The sequence below is a fragment of the Lipophrys pholis genome (assembly GCF_963383615.2).
Source record: "Lipophrys pholis genome assembly, chromosome: 12".
In the NCBI taxonomy this organism is placed as follows: Eukaryota; Metazoa; Chordata; class Actinopteri; order Blenniiformes; family Blenniidae; genus Lipophrys; species Lipophrys pholis.
This window is the reverse complement of record NC_137641.1, coordinates 6,595,617-6,609,837: the sequence shown is the minus strand read 5'-3', so window position 1 is coordinate 6,609,837 and position 14,221 is coordinate 6,595,617. Positions and strand designations below refer to the sequence as shown.

At 42.2% G+C, this 14,221-nt stretch overlaps 1 protein-coding gene across 1 annotated transcript in view; it reads left to right on the top strand.

Moving 5' to 3' along the window:
- The first annotated feature begins 429 nt into the window (after window positions 1-429).
- The window catches only part of tln1 (talin 1), a 117,313-nt gene continuing 103,521 nt past the window's right edge, over window positions 430-14,221 (top strand). The window contains exon 1 of the mRNA XM_080476974.1: window positions 430-879. The gene's annotated coding sequence lies outside the window, so the exon portion shown is untranslated. The remainder of the gene's footprint in view (window positions 880-14,221) is intronic.

Here is a 14,221-nt window from a genome sequence, read left to right as displayed (position 1 = left end):
CTGAGTGGATTGGAGAGGCACCTGATGGAGGAGCTCAAAGGAGAGGCAGACACACAATATTTTCCTTCAGAATCATCTAGTTATTCTTGTGCCTGCCTCAGTGGCAAGGCGCAAAGATTACTCACTGAGGCGGCCGTTTCTTTTAAATACGTTTCTTTCAAAGTAAAAAAAAAAAAATGCAGATTTATTTTGAAATTGAAAAGACATTTTTTGTAAATACATTTAAAATTAATTTTTGACCCATATTCATTCACTTCAAACGTGTCGTGTCTGCCCCTGTTAGGAAATAAAACATTTCCTTTGAATCTTTCCATTTGCTTGGTGCTTGGTGGGCCACATTGGGGCTCCTGCGGGCCGGTGTTGGCCCACGAGCCTTATGGTCGATACCCCCTGTTCTAAAAGCGTTATAGGGTTTGGCCAACAGAGGGCGCACTGAACTCCACATCACCTCGAGAGCAGCGCAGAAGACGCGGTTCCTCTTGTTGCACCAACTTAAACTAGAAGTTCAACCTAAACTTGGAGATGTTGTGCAAAGTTGATTGGGCTACGATGCGTCGCCAATAAGACGCGTGTGTGTGTGTTTATTAGAAAATGTCTCGACTGTAGACGCTGTCGAAGGGTTTTTTTCTTTTCTTTCTCCGGAGCTCCGGCGGGGCGACACCGCCCCTCCACCGCCTGGGTGGAGTTTCAGCCGCGCCGCAGCCGACAGCGGATAGAGAGGGAGCGGAGAGAGAGAGAGAGAGAAAAAAAAAAGTCGCTTTCTGGCCTCCTTACCCGTGAGGAAAAACGTTTGGTCGTGTCGGGGAGTTTACGGTCGTGGCTGTCATCGTCCCACCGGGAGGAAGACGCAGAGACGAGCGCGAGGATTCACGCGTTCAGGTCGGCCTTTTTAAAAGTTTTGTAACTTTTAGAAAAGTTTCAGGAGTTCAGCCGAACGTCTCCGTGACGTCGGCGTGGGCAAGAGGAGCAGCGGTGGAGGCCTGTAGAGTGTGGAGACCGCACAAAGTAAGCGAGCAGAGGCAGGAAACGGAGTGCACGCGCACAGACGCACACACGCGCGCACACACCGGAGGCCTTTCAATGAGCCTTCGTGCGTTTTGCTGCTGGGTGCTTGTGGAAGGCGGAGGTCTCTCCAGAGGACGTGGAGTCCTCGGGAGCTCCTCCACACTGACCTCCAGCCTCCAGCTCTCTTCCCGCGATCATTTTCCCAGACGCAGCCCGCTCTCGTGGCTCCACACCGGGGCGTGTTGCAGAAAATGTGGCCTCCGGGTGTGAATTCTGCTGCGCTGCACGCAGAGGGTGGAGGAGGCTGCGTGCAGCGCTCTCCCTGCAGGCTTTACCTGCTGGTGGTAATGCTCTGGATCAAACGTGTTAATAATACCGGGGTGCGTTCTCACTGACTCTCTTCTTATCAGGGTTGTGTGGAACACTTCGTCCCGTGAAACTCAAAAAGAGAAGTGCACACAAGACGTGTACTGGGATGCTTTAAAAACAAGAAGCCTTGGTTGATTGTTCTCTCTCCTTTCAGTTTGTTTCACTTGGACAGAAGTTTGAGGGCAGGAATTTTCTCCGCTGCTCGGCTGTTGGTCTGAGAACTCACTCATATCCTGCAATGAACTTTGGGAAGCGATGACCGAGGTGTGATGCTATCGGCGTTCAACGCTGTCTGAACACCAAACACTGTTAACGCCGGAATATTTTCTCCTGGACGGCTGAGTAGTTGCATCATGTTCTTATTTTAAGCCCCTCCAGCTTCACTATGGACACATTTGTCCATTTGAGCACATGTCCACTGTGTTTGTCCATACGGCGCACACTTACTATCACCTCCAGTTGTGGTTTTGTTTTCTCCTCCCAAAACGTTTCCAGGAGAATATTTTCAGCTTTTCTTTCTGCATAAATCTTGTAAACAATATCAGTTCTGCTCAAAATGACTAAACGTGAAGAGATTTAGAAGATCTTTAACTATTTAAATTCCAGTTGGATTACTGGATCTCACTGTGATTGTGATGAATAGAAACACTTAAGTATATTTAGTGAATGTCTCTGCTTTGCTTTGTCCTTTAAGAGTGGTCTCTGTCTTGCCTCTCACCTTCACCAGGTGTTGACAGTTGTTATGAGGATTTATTCTTCACTTTCTTTGTGTGTTTCTGACTCTGGAATGAAATGATTAGGGTTGTCAATCGAGTAGATGTTGTGATCGGGTAATCTTACTTTGTTTGATCGATTTTATAATTTCATTCATATAAAGAAATTGTAATTTTGAATTTGCAGAGCATGAATGCCTTGGTCATGATTGATCGCACTCAGTTTTTTAGTCATGTATATTGCACATGTTAATATGACAGTCATTTGCAATATATTGTGTCACCTTGATATTTTCTGTAATTTTTAAAAAATATTTGGTGCTACAAACACTAATAATGAATTAAAAGTAATAAGTTGTCAGATTTTTGACAAGCCCAAAACTAATTAAAAACAAAAAAGGAGAGAAAAAGATCCCTCAGCTACATCTCATTAAAAAAACAAGTTGTCATATTTATTTGGTTAAAATCCTCACAATTACTGCCTGTTTGGTATTGTGTGCAGGGCTGATATCAAAAGGTGTAAAAACAGCAAATATGAAGCCCTGTTTACACGACAATGTTTCACATGACAACACCTAATCCATAAAAAAAAAAGGAGTGTGTTTACACTGCAGCAGCAGACACAGAGACAACGATGTAGTTAGTATGCCGGGCCACGGGAGGGCGCTGTTGCTTGATTGTGTAATGAAACTACACAGACGTGTGCAGAGAACGCTATAAACGTGAAGAAAATGGAGAGAACCCGACATCCTGATGACGCATCGGATGCTATCAGGGGAGGGTCTCAACTATTAAACTACGACGCAGTAAGGGCGCTCGTAGCCTCCATCAGTCGCTGCGACCGTGAAAGAATCTTTCCACCTTGCGATAAAAACTTTGCGGATACAGTGGATCCGCACACTGGCGTCGTGAAAACGGACCCCCCAAAAGTGTAGAAAGTTTTGCGGATACACTCGTATTTCGTTGTCGTGTAAACCGGGGCCTGAATTTGTAGGGTATTTGAAATACTTGAAATGGACATAATAATGGGTATAATTGCGGTTTACATGTCAAAAACAGCAGATTATCCAGCGAGGCAGAGCTTACTGTTTAACCATTAAAGAATGCACACTGAGTGAGTTTCAAGCAGCAACATGACTGAGATGAGTCACAAACCTACCGTGGAAGCAGTGAGGAGACATGGTGGATTGTCTCATCCTATCCTGACTATGTCCCTCAATTTAAATCAAAAAGACAGACTAAACAAACAAATCCCCAACAAATCAATAAGCCTCAGTTATAACTCCAAATTAGTTAAATTCCAATCCTTTCATTCAATGTCTGAAAAGGGGGAGAGATGAAGTACAGCCCCTTTTTAAATGATAAAATAAGTCTTTAAACTGATTACCATTACTTAACAATGTCACTTATGATGAAACTTCATAATTCATAATTGTGTGGGTTCCTCCTTAATGCTTAGAATTCATATTTTTTTATTTATTGGGATTTTACATGGTATGGAGTTTGCAGTAAGCCATGAATTCTTGAACACCTACATAAGATGTAAATATATATATACAGTATATACACACACAAACACACACACACACACACACACACACAAAGACTGATGATGAACATAAATATAACAAGACGTGTTGCAACGCGTGAGGAAAATGGTGATCCCACCAGACACGGACTGGCTCTCTGACCCCCCGGGGCCCCGGCAATGCAGTAAAAGTGTCCTTCCTTTTATTGTGGCCAGCAGAAGACACACCTGTGCAACCTGTGTGTGTCCTGCTGTCTGATCAGCATGTCGATATGCCACACGTGTGAGGTGGAGGGATTATCTCGGCAAAGCAGCGCTCACTTCCACACATTTAGGCCACGTTCACAGGTACCCGGGTATTTAAAAAAATGGTGCTATTCCTCTGCTTTTGGGCCTTAACACAGCTAAGAGTCACCACAAACGATGATTCCTGCAAAAACTCTGTGTGTCCGTTTGAATCGGCCTTTTCCACACGAACCAAAACAATCTTTTTTCTTCCCGGCAAGGAAATTAGGCCATTTTGTTGGGCAGGACCCCGCACTGCCCCAACTTTCTTCTTCTTCTTCCGGAGGATGAATTGGCCTTTAGATTTTACATCCAGTTGTTTGAGGCATGTGAGTGTGTTTTGTGTTGGAATATTAATTCATCACCGCGACGGCACGAGTCGTTCCGGTTCCATAAAGTCGTGTTTCTACAGTTCTGTAAGCGTGAGCATTATTATTAACCTCATTATCCCAGATCAACTCTCGTGGCGCTAAGCGGACTTGGGACAAGTCAAGAACAGGAACAGAAACATTCTTCAAAGCCTCAAGTGACCAGGATTTATTTTATTATATCAAAAAGATTGTTCTGAATACTTTCTCATCTCAGCGCTGAACCTGTGTTGTATTTGATGTTATATAAATAAAGTTGAATTGAATCAGTGCATCAATCATGATCATTTAGGAATGGGCGGGTCATTTTCCAAGGGCTCTGATTCGTCAGGAGGCGGAGCTCTGACCTCTTCTCAAGAACGTAACCTGGTCTGGAGCAGGTCGGACTTCCAGGGTCACCGGGGTGAGTTATCCCGGTGAGAAGTGACCCGGCGTCGTAGTACGGAAAAACCCAGGGTTAAGACGTTATCTTGATAAGAGAAAATCCAGTGTGGTAGTACAGGAGCCAGGTGTATATGGAGGTCTGTGTCAATGAAGATTTCTTTTTGTGGGGAAATAGCCATTTTTGTAAAAACCTGGGTACGTGGAAACATGCCCTTAGACACATTTGTGAAAGAAATACCTGAGAGAAGTGGGCCTTTTGTGTACGTAGAAAAAGTATTCGAATTTTGAGTTCAGCTCATGAAAAATCTGAAGCTAAAACAAAAATGTTTATATTTTTGTTTAGTGTGAATTGAGCAATTTACTAAATACAAACAAGTTACCTATGTGGGGTGTTATTGCTTAAAAGAACCGGTGATTGAAACAAGAAAATATGCATGTATACATGAAATAATCAATGCATGTACAAGAAATGTTTCAGTCAATTAATCAATCAAGATGTTATTTGTCCCCAAGGGGCAATTAAAAGGACACATAGACCACCCAGTGGAAATAAATAAATAAATAAATAGTGCAGCAACAGACTGCAGAGAATACAATAATTTGACGGATTAAGATTCAATTTAAAGTACTTGTTTGATAATATTGCAGAACCTCATTGAACATCATAATGTTGAAAAAAAAAACTATATTTGATAAAATATGGTGTGCAACCTCGATCATGCATTTTATTTTCCCCCCTTCATAGAGACGCCGGCAGAGGAAGAGACGCTGCATGTGTCTTAAGATTGAATGTGTGTGATCCTGAAACAGTTTGAAGATTTCAGGATAGATCTAGACTAAACTCTGCTGCTCCGGCGTGGTCTGTTACCTGCTTGCGCCCTTCGGAAGGACAGAAATGACAGAAAAAACTTGCTTCCAGGCACTATGACTTTAGTAAAAATGCAAGTCGAAAGTAAACAGATCCCACTATTTACAGACACGTTATTGATGCTATCCTTCCACCTGCTGTCAACATGATATAAATATTTCATACCTGGTGGCTTCAGGGAAGAGGTACAACAGCAGAACAATCTTCGAAAAATGATGAAAGTGTTGTGAAATGAAGACTTGCATGTGATCCATTACAAAAACCAAAAGCATGCCTCAGTCACAGCTATAGATTGTTGGCAGGAGGAAGAGCACCATTACACGGAAAAGAAAATCCCAAAGCACAAAAACATTTACATCATCTTCCTAACTGCCTCAAATCAAATCATTATGGCATGTTCCTCTTATATCGTGTGGCTGTATTCCAAATCGTCTCCATGATATTGCGGGGAAATCTGCCAAAGTTGACCAGGCCAACTTCAGCCTGATCGGTATTGTAATACCACTTTGTACCACAAGGTGGTGCATTAAATCACGCGACCAGATTTCATTTAAAGGAAACCTGCCGTAAGAAGAGGAAATCTTAGAATCACTTAAAGAAGAAACTCTGGTCGGTCGATTTGTGAAACACGCAGGACTTTCCAAAGTGAGATTTGCTCCTAAACAGGCACGTTTACCGTGTGACTCTGGATGAAGTCTGTTTATGAAGATAAACTGTGATGCTGTTTTCAGAAGGCGATTCAGACGAGGCAGTTTTTTGTACATACTGACAGAGTTGTGTTGCTGCTGTACGCTCGCGCTCTCTCTCTCTCTCTCTCTCTCTCTGTCTCTCTGTCTCTCTGTCTCTCTCTCTCTCTCTCTCTCTCTCTCTCTGTCTCTCTCTGTGTGTGTTTACAGACTTGGTAAAGGAATGCTTGTTATTTAGTGTCACAGTAACTGTCACTCACATGTTGTGCACTTTAGCGGTTGTGTGTTTATCTCCCACACACTGACTGCAGCATCTGGGGACTTTGCTGTCTAAAATTGGCCCGGAGACACTGTCCTTTCCTTCCTGTGGGTGAGCTATGCAGCAGCAAAGGCCGCCTTCCTTCTTTTTTTTTTTTTATGATATATCTGCTTGTTGCAGCTGTTTTCATTTCCAGAATAGATATATTTAAACAACTACATGAAAAAGTTAAACTAAAACATTTAAAGAAATTCTCAAAAAGTTTTTTATTCCTTCGAGTACGAAGCTTGAAATGATTTATATGTTACTGATGATTATGATTTAAATGTTTTTGTCACGTTTATCATGGTTCCACTTTATCATGGTTCCGCTCATGTCCTATATCATATCCCAGGTTTACCTTACACTTTGCCCAGTATCACCTGGAATAGGCTCCGCCCTATGGACGACTAAATGTACCAAAATTAAATCAATAAATACACCATTGGATAATTAATTAAATGTGTCATTAATTAATAAAAATCGGAATTAAATATATAAATGTCATTAATTTATCAAAATACCAATAAATTTTATGTGAAAAACATATTTAATTATTTCACGGTATAGTGTTGCACTGCCTCATGAATTTATTTTGTCGGTCAAACGATCAGTGGGCGGGGCTAACGCCGGTCCAGTCAAACCATTACTTTGGTCTGAAGAGTTTCAAAACATGACGGCTCCATCAACAGAGGATCTGCAGGAACTTTGCAGGGAGTTCTTGAGAGGTTTTTGTTGGTTGCAGATAAAGTTTTGTTCATTAAAGTATTCAGACCAACAAAGAGATGTATGTTGTAGTAATAGGAACCATTGGTAGTTATGTGTTGCTACAGGGACGCGTTAGTGTGCGACACCTGGGATACCCAACTCCGCTGAATGTAACCTCAGGTGCAGAAGTTAAGAAATAAAAGTTAAACACTTGTCGGTTGGAAACAAGCCGAGTCTGGAGTTTTACCGAGTGAGGGGCAGACTTTCACGTATAGCGCCACCCAGTGTAACAGAATGTGTTCACCCGCTTTGCATCGTTGCATGAATTGGTATTTTAATGAATCAATGATACATTTATAGACTTTATTCCAGTTTTATTCAGTTAATAACACATTTAATTCATCCTTTAATGGTGTTTTTATTTATTGAATTGTGGCACATTTAGTCCTCCATAACACCCACCTCCACATGACTGACTTCTAAAAAGCATTCATAAAAGGTGGCTGAATTGACCGTCCCAGCCTTTCTGGGTGTAAATAAAGACTTTTAAAACTTCTTCAGGTGCTTTTGTCTTTTTGCATTTGCAATGCACCATCAGAAGGTCCAGAATGGGTCCATTTAAAAACTTATAAAAGAAGAAAGTTGAAATAAAATGAAGTCTGTGCTCATTTTTCACAGGTATTCTGGGTATTTGAGGTTAATTTGCAACTTTAGACAGTGACTGAATGTCTGTCTCTCTTTGTTTGCTCTGTGATGGCCAAGGTCTTGTCCAGGTTTAACTTGTCTTCACACACAATGAGCCAGGATCAACCCACCACACAGAGTTGCATCCTTTAATTAGGTCAGGTGGTATTAGAGATGGATGGTGTTGGAGCCAATCGAGATAATACTTTTTCTTTGTAAAATTCATACAAATTGACAAAACGATAACAAATATTATTTGAAGTATTCTTGTTTTTCTTCATTAATTGATCATGTTTATTGTCTGGATCTGTCCTCCTCCTAATCAGGCCCTCCTCTTTATAATCATGAGAAGGTGCAGCTGTGAGTGTGGAAGGAGTGAGACAGCTAAACTAGGATTTTAGCAAATTAAGCCCATTTTTGTGTTTTGTATTTGAAGTCAACCACAGAGAACATTTAGTGTTTGTTTAAATAAAATGTGGACGTTTAATTGAAAATCTGTAAATCTCTCTTTTTTTCACTGTCAGTTGAAAATCTCCTCAAAGGAGCAACTCTTATTATGTAGGTTTTTGGAATGAAAGAGTAGCCATAACACATGGATAAAATAAGTCTGTCTGTACCATACTTGAGGCATGTATATGTGTTGTATGATTGATAAAAATCTAATTTAATTTGACATCACCTGTGTGTATTTGAGGTTTGTCCTGCTGATATCCGGGGGAGATTAATGGGTCGATAATGGCCACAAACCTCTGTTGTCTGCTTTGTTTACTCTGAATCTCCTGGATATCATCATCATGTTCTGGGGAGTGGTAAATACCACACCAAGCACCAACTAGGCCTTTTATCCTGACTTATTTGTATTTAAAACACATTGCTGTGGTCCAACTGCCTGAACGGCCTTTTCACACCTTCGTTTGGTTCAGGTAGCGTTAGCATTCACTTTTGTCACGCAATTTTGGGGCCGCTGTCGCCCAAGAAAAACTCTGGCCAGAGTAAAGAAGAAACATGGTTTATTGATTTGGTCCGGACCGAAACCAGAAGTCCCGCTGCTTTAGCCCCTGATGGCTAGGCCAGTTAGCTCGTGGCTAATGAGTAGCCACAAACAAGTGTGACATATAGTCTTCAGACCAGCTATCAATAAGTGCCTTTTTCACTACTTTTTCCTCATTACTTCCTCCTCACTACTCCACGACTGCCTCTGAGATATTTGCCAACTTTCTTTTCTGCATCTGCTTCTTCCGAATTGCACTGTTAGCTTTGTTTGTTTACAACCCAGAATGCATTGCGCACAACGTCACGTCCCCCCCCCTCCGCCCGCTTGATAGATCGTACGTAAACGAACTGAGACCCAGCATATCCAGAGGACCAGAGATTGCTTGATAGTTCCAGTTTAGAGTTCGTGGGAGTGTTCACATCACCCAAACAAAACCGTTTTTGTCCCTGAAGAGACCTCTGGTCTGGATCAAACAGGGGAATGTGAACACGCCCTTTGCTCCTGCAGAGGCTCTCAGGTGTGGAGAGACCATTCTTCCTGTTTCCGTCCAGCTCACATTGATCGTATCAAGCTGAAAGGGCAATGAAACACAACATGTAAAAATGGCTGATCCTAATATTTGGAGCACTTAAGCCTCGTTTCCACAGTGCCCCTTGGTGCCGGTGCCAGTCGGGTGGGGTCGGCTATCTGTAACCAGACCCATATCAGTGCCGCGTTTCCGTTACACGGGGTTCGGTTTGAAATGTAGGCGGGGTTATGAACGGTTGTGTAATCACGCAGGATGTGACGCCATAACGGGAGGACATTTTCAAAACAGTTACCTGATTGCGGCCGGACAACTGATTGGAAATGGCTGCTTGCTGGGAGAACAGCGGTTGTCACGGACCAATGAGCAGACGGCAGTGTTGAAGCTCCTCCCCCTCATATCCGGCACATTGTGCCTGGTACCCCAAGTGGAGGGGTAGCGAGAAATGGTTACCAATGGTACCGGTTGGTAACGGTTCCGAGTCAGTGGAAACGCACAACAACCGGTTCCGACCTGACCCGTACCGGCACCAAGGGGCACTGTGGAAACGGGGCTTACGACATCATCCTCACTCGCTTAGAACTAGAATTGTTTCCGGCTCACCTGGGTTTATTTTTTTGGATGTTGAATTGTAAAAGAAAAATCTGCTGAGTAAGTGCTTCTGGTCCTTTCACTATCAAGTACTTCTTCAATGTTCGTGTGGTTTGGAGTGTTCAGCTCACCAATGCGTGACAAGCTGGTGAGTTTTGTCTAGGAGTGGAGCATCCTGCATGGCAGCTATCAGCATTAGTGCATCAATCTGTGCGACTGTGTGAATGCGACTAAAACTTACAAGCACTTAAAGACTGCTTAAGGTTGTGAAAATGGGAAAGCCCCGTGAACATATGCAGATAAATTCAACTGGACGTGAAGGTTTCAGCCTCGTGTCTGGAGCCTGTGCGCTCGCCGCTTGCTTGCATAGGTGTCCGTGTGTTGTGCCGTGGCTCACACTCACATCCGCTTAAGGAAACCCGTTTCTTATTCCAGCGTGCTGCTGCGATTGGACCGTAGTGTTTTTACTCTACGGCCATATTTGGTCAAGACATTATGTGCCGCCACTACTCGGCCCAAGAAATCATTTGTTTTAGACTGCTGCCAATTCCCAAGTCTGTGGCACATGTCTGGGGAGTTCAGTCAGAGAGAGATGGAGTCTGCCGGGGCTGCAACAGCTCACACGTCACCGCTGCTGAGCCTGCAGCTCCACCTGCAGCTCCACCTGCAGCTCCACCTGTTTGAAGCAGTTTCATCATTTGATTTAAAGGTCAAAATCCTCCTTCTGACCTCGGGCCTTTAATGGATTGAGGGAAACATTTGCAATGGAGACTTTTTTGTGAATATTAATATTTCCCATAAAGCTTTCTGAGTCATTTCAAAGATGCTCAGGAGGAGTTGTAGGTGTGTGGAGTAGCGTCTCATGCTGAGTCTGCGTGTCGGTCCTGTTTAGTGCTGCAACACCATCACTCCTAATGCTACAGAGACCAACCCCAAACCTTTAACGGTGCCATTCTCTAAGCGCACTTGGTTTTTCCCATCTTTATTTTATGGGCTAAAACAGTGTTGCTTTGTGTTTGTCGGGGTCCAGGTGGGTTGTAAATAACAAAAAACCCCAAAAAAAAGATAGTGGTGATTTATTTTGTTAAATATCAGACATGAGAACTGTCAGATGGCTGACCTGAATAGTGTCAAATTGTTGTTGTTTTTTTTTTTATAGATTTTTTTATTAGTTTATTGCGAAGCTTTAATCAGGCCTCTGCTGTTTGCAGTATTGTGCAGTTACACACTTTTGTATTAGTCAAACACTGAAATAGTTCTGGAATCATCAGCATTCGCCCCTACGTCGCTTTAGTGTGAAGTCATGACAGCCAAACATGATATGAAGACAGCCCACTTATTTTAAATTAAAGGCATATATCTCGCCACACATAAAGGGATGTTTTTTTGTTGCCGGTGAATCTAAAAAGAACCTTCTAGAATGTGAAAAAATAATAAGAAGTTGGACAAAAAGTTTTTTGTTTTGGCTACAATTCTCTTGTATGGCAGCAAGGCTGCACAGTGGGGCAGTGGTTAGCACAAGCAGAAGGTCTGGGTTCACATGCGTGTGTGTGTGTGTGTGTGTGTGTGCGTGTGTGTGTGTGTGTGTGCGTCCATTGGTGATTGCACCATCTTGACATTGAGGTGCGTTAAAGAAGGGAGACATGGAAAAGGTGCAGGGCTGCGGCCCTCCAGGACCTGAGTTTGACACCCCCTGATCTAAAATATAAAACACGTTTTCACTTATTTCGCATTTTTCTGTTTACGACATAATAACATGTGTATTCCTTCATAGTTTTCACCCCTTCAGTGAGAATCTACAACGTTAAACCGTCATGAAAATTAAGAAAAAAGCATTGAATGAGAAGGTTAGTTTAAACTTTTGACTAGTAGTGTATGTAAGATTTTTTACAATATAAATTAGTGTGTCAACTGGAGTTTGTTGTGTTGTGTGACTTCAAGTTTGAAGTTTTTGTGAAATTGGTGCACAAAATTGGACTTTTATGCTGAGTTCTGCAAATGAAAAACAAGGTACATTCATTTATAGAGCACAAGGCAGTTCAATGTGCATTATGCCAATAGACCAAAACAACATAAAGACGCAGTCTGCTGAGGCTGGAGTGAAACCCTGACTGGACAGTGGTGTCCAACATGGACCGTGGATCAGTGGTGCAGCGGTGGAAGTGAGCCGCCTTTAACCCAACCAGCATTAGCAGAGCCAAAACATTTAATTGATTTGTAGAAAACCTGCACGCTCCAATGTTTCAGTTACATGTTTTGCATATTGCAAAATAGGAAATTCCATTATGTTGAAATAGTACCAGGTTTTCTTTAAAATGTGAACTTTTGCCGGTTTTGAAAAGATATTTGCTTACATATACATTTTTATAACAGTTTCTGGTATTATTACTACATTTGGTATTATTTCTGAGTTTATTTCGGTGTCTTTCACGCCAAGTACTTATGTAAAAGGGCTGCGCTGTGTCGCAAATAGTTTCACACCCCACTGATAGGAGTTGACAAAGTGCATCATTGCTTATTTAACAAACGCAGCTCTTTAAAATCTCAGCTGAAAGAGGAATTAAAAGCCTATTTCTGCTGGGTAAAGGAAGTGTAGAAAATACAAGACTGTTCTGAGCAGCTTAAGTTTTATGCTGTCCCCAGCCTCAGATGTTATCTTCTCTTCTGCCACAGAGGCTCTCCATCCTCACATTCCTGTCCTCCACCAGGATCGGTCACATTCAGCTCTAATGCTGGCTGCCAGTGACACAAGGCCAAATAAAGCCTCTCTTCTTCCTTCTCTCCCTCCGCCCGGGTTTTGGGTGCAGGAATGCAGGGAGGAATTCCTCTGCTGGGCCGGAGGTAACGCAGAAGCTTTACGCTCATGTGGAGCTGCTATATGTGTCCTAGTGGCTAATTTAGGGGCTCGCAGAGTCTACCTGGAGCCTCGGCTATCAGACCCTGCATAGAAAGAGCTCCAAAATAAACTCACTGGAAAAGTTGAAGCATGTTTCCTTGTGAGTGCACTCGGCTGTGCTCCAGGGCTTCAAAATGTATCTCAAATTCAGCATCGTCGTGACATTGACCTGCAAATATTTGTGGAAAAAGACTGAACTGTAATAAATTATGTTTCCGTGCTAAGTAGATAAAAAAAAAGAATCAAATACGGAAGAAAACTGTGAAGCAGGGCCGCTTCATTCACATGCTAAAACCTTTGAGCGTGTATTTGAGCTACACTGTTTAAATTTGCCCAAGAATATATGAAAAATAAGAGTTTTTTTTCTGGTTCTTTTATTAGTATGGTTGATTTAGGGACAGATTGTTGAGCCCTCATCGATCTGAAATCACAGACATTAACAACATCTGTCCGCCAGACTCCCGAAGTGACGTTTGATCAAATAATCGATCAGGTTTGATTTTCATGAAGAAAACATGGGAATAAATGAGGGCGCTTCAGGTTTGCAATCGTTCTGATTCGCCGTCTGTGAAGTAGAGCTGAGGCGCCTCATGATTGCATGCCAGATAAGTCTGGGAAATACTTAAAATCAAAAAGCAGCCCATTGTTGGTACTCATGCTTTGTCATCAATTTGTGGCCTGGTCTTGAAATAATTCCAATAAATGATCAATTCAGCTCTCTTTGGTTAACTTCAGTGCGTTACACTGACGGACAAATAGTTTGGTCATTATCATTAGTAACTGTATTCTGCACTTAAAGCCTTTTAAGTTTCTGCAACTGATGTTCTCCCTTTGGAACTCGTGCTTCCTGTCAGATTGGTGTATATGAACCAGTTTGTCTGTTTACAGCTGTTAGAATGCAGACATCGATTCATTTCCAGTGAAATACAGGTTTTTCTTAATCTCTGCTGGTCATTCTTCAAACAGTCCAGGAAATAATCCAGAAGTCTTGGTGTTTGATACTCACACATGGTTTTGATCCATATTACAATCTCTTAATGAAAAAAATGGATTTCCAACTTTGTACGTCATCATTATTATTGATTAATGTCCAATTTTTGTTGAAGGATCCTTCATATTTTGAATTTATTAAATGTTTCTATTGGTTTTCGTGGTTACATGTCGCAATGATGTGTAAACTTATGAACATATCAGAAGACTTGAGGATTTTGTCACTGCTGCTTTCTGGGATCACACTCTGTTAACGTGGCCATAAGTAGGACAGGCATGTGTCCAATCGCAGGAAACGTGAGCGGTTCTTCACTCATAAGGTGAATCT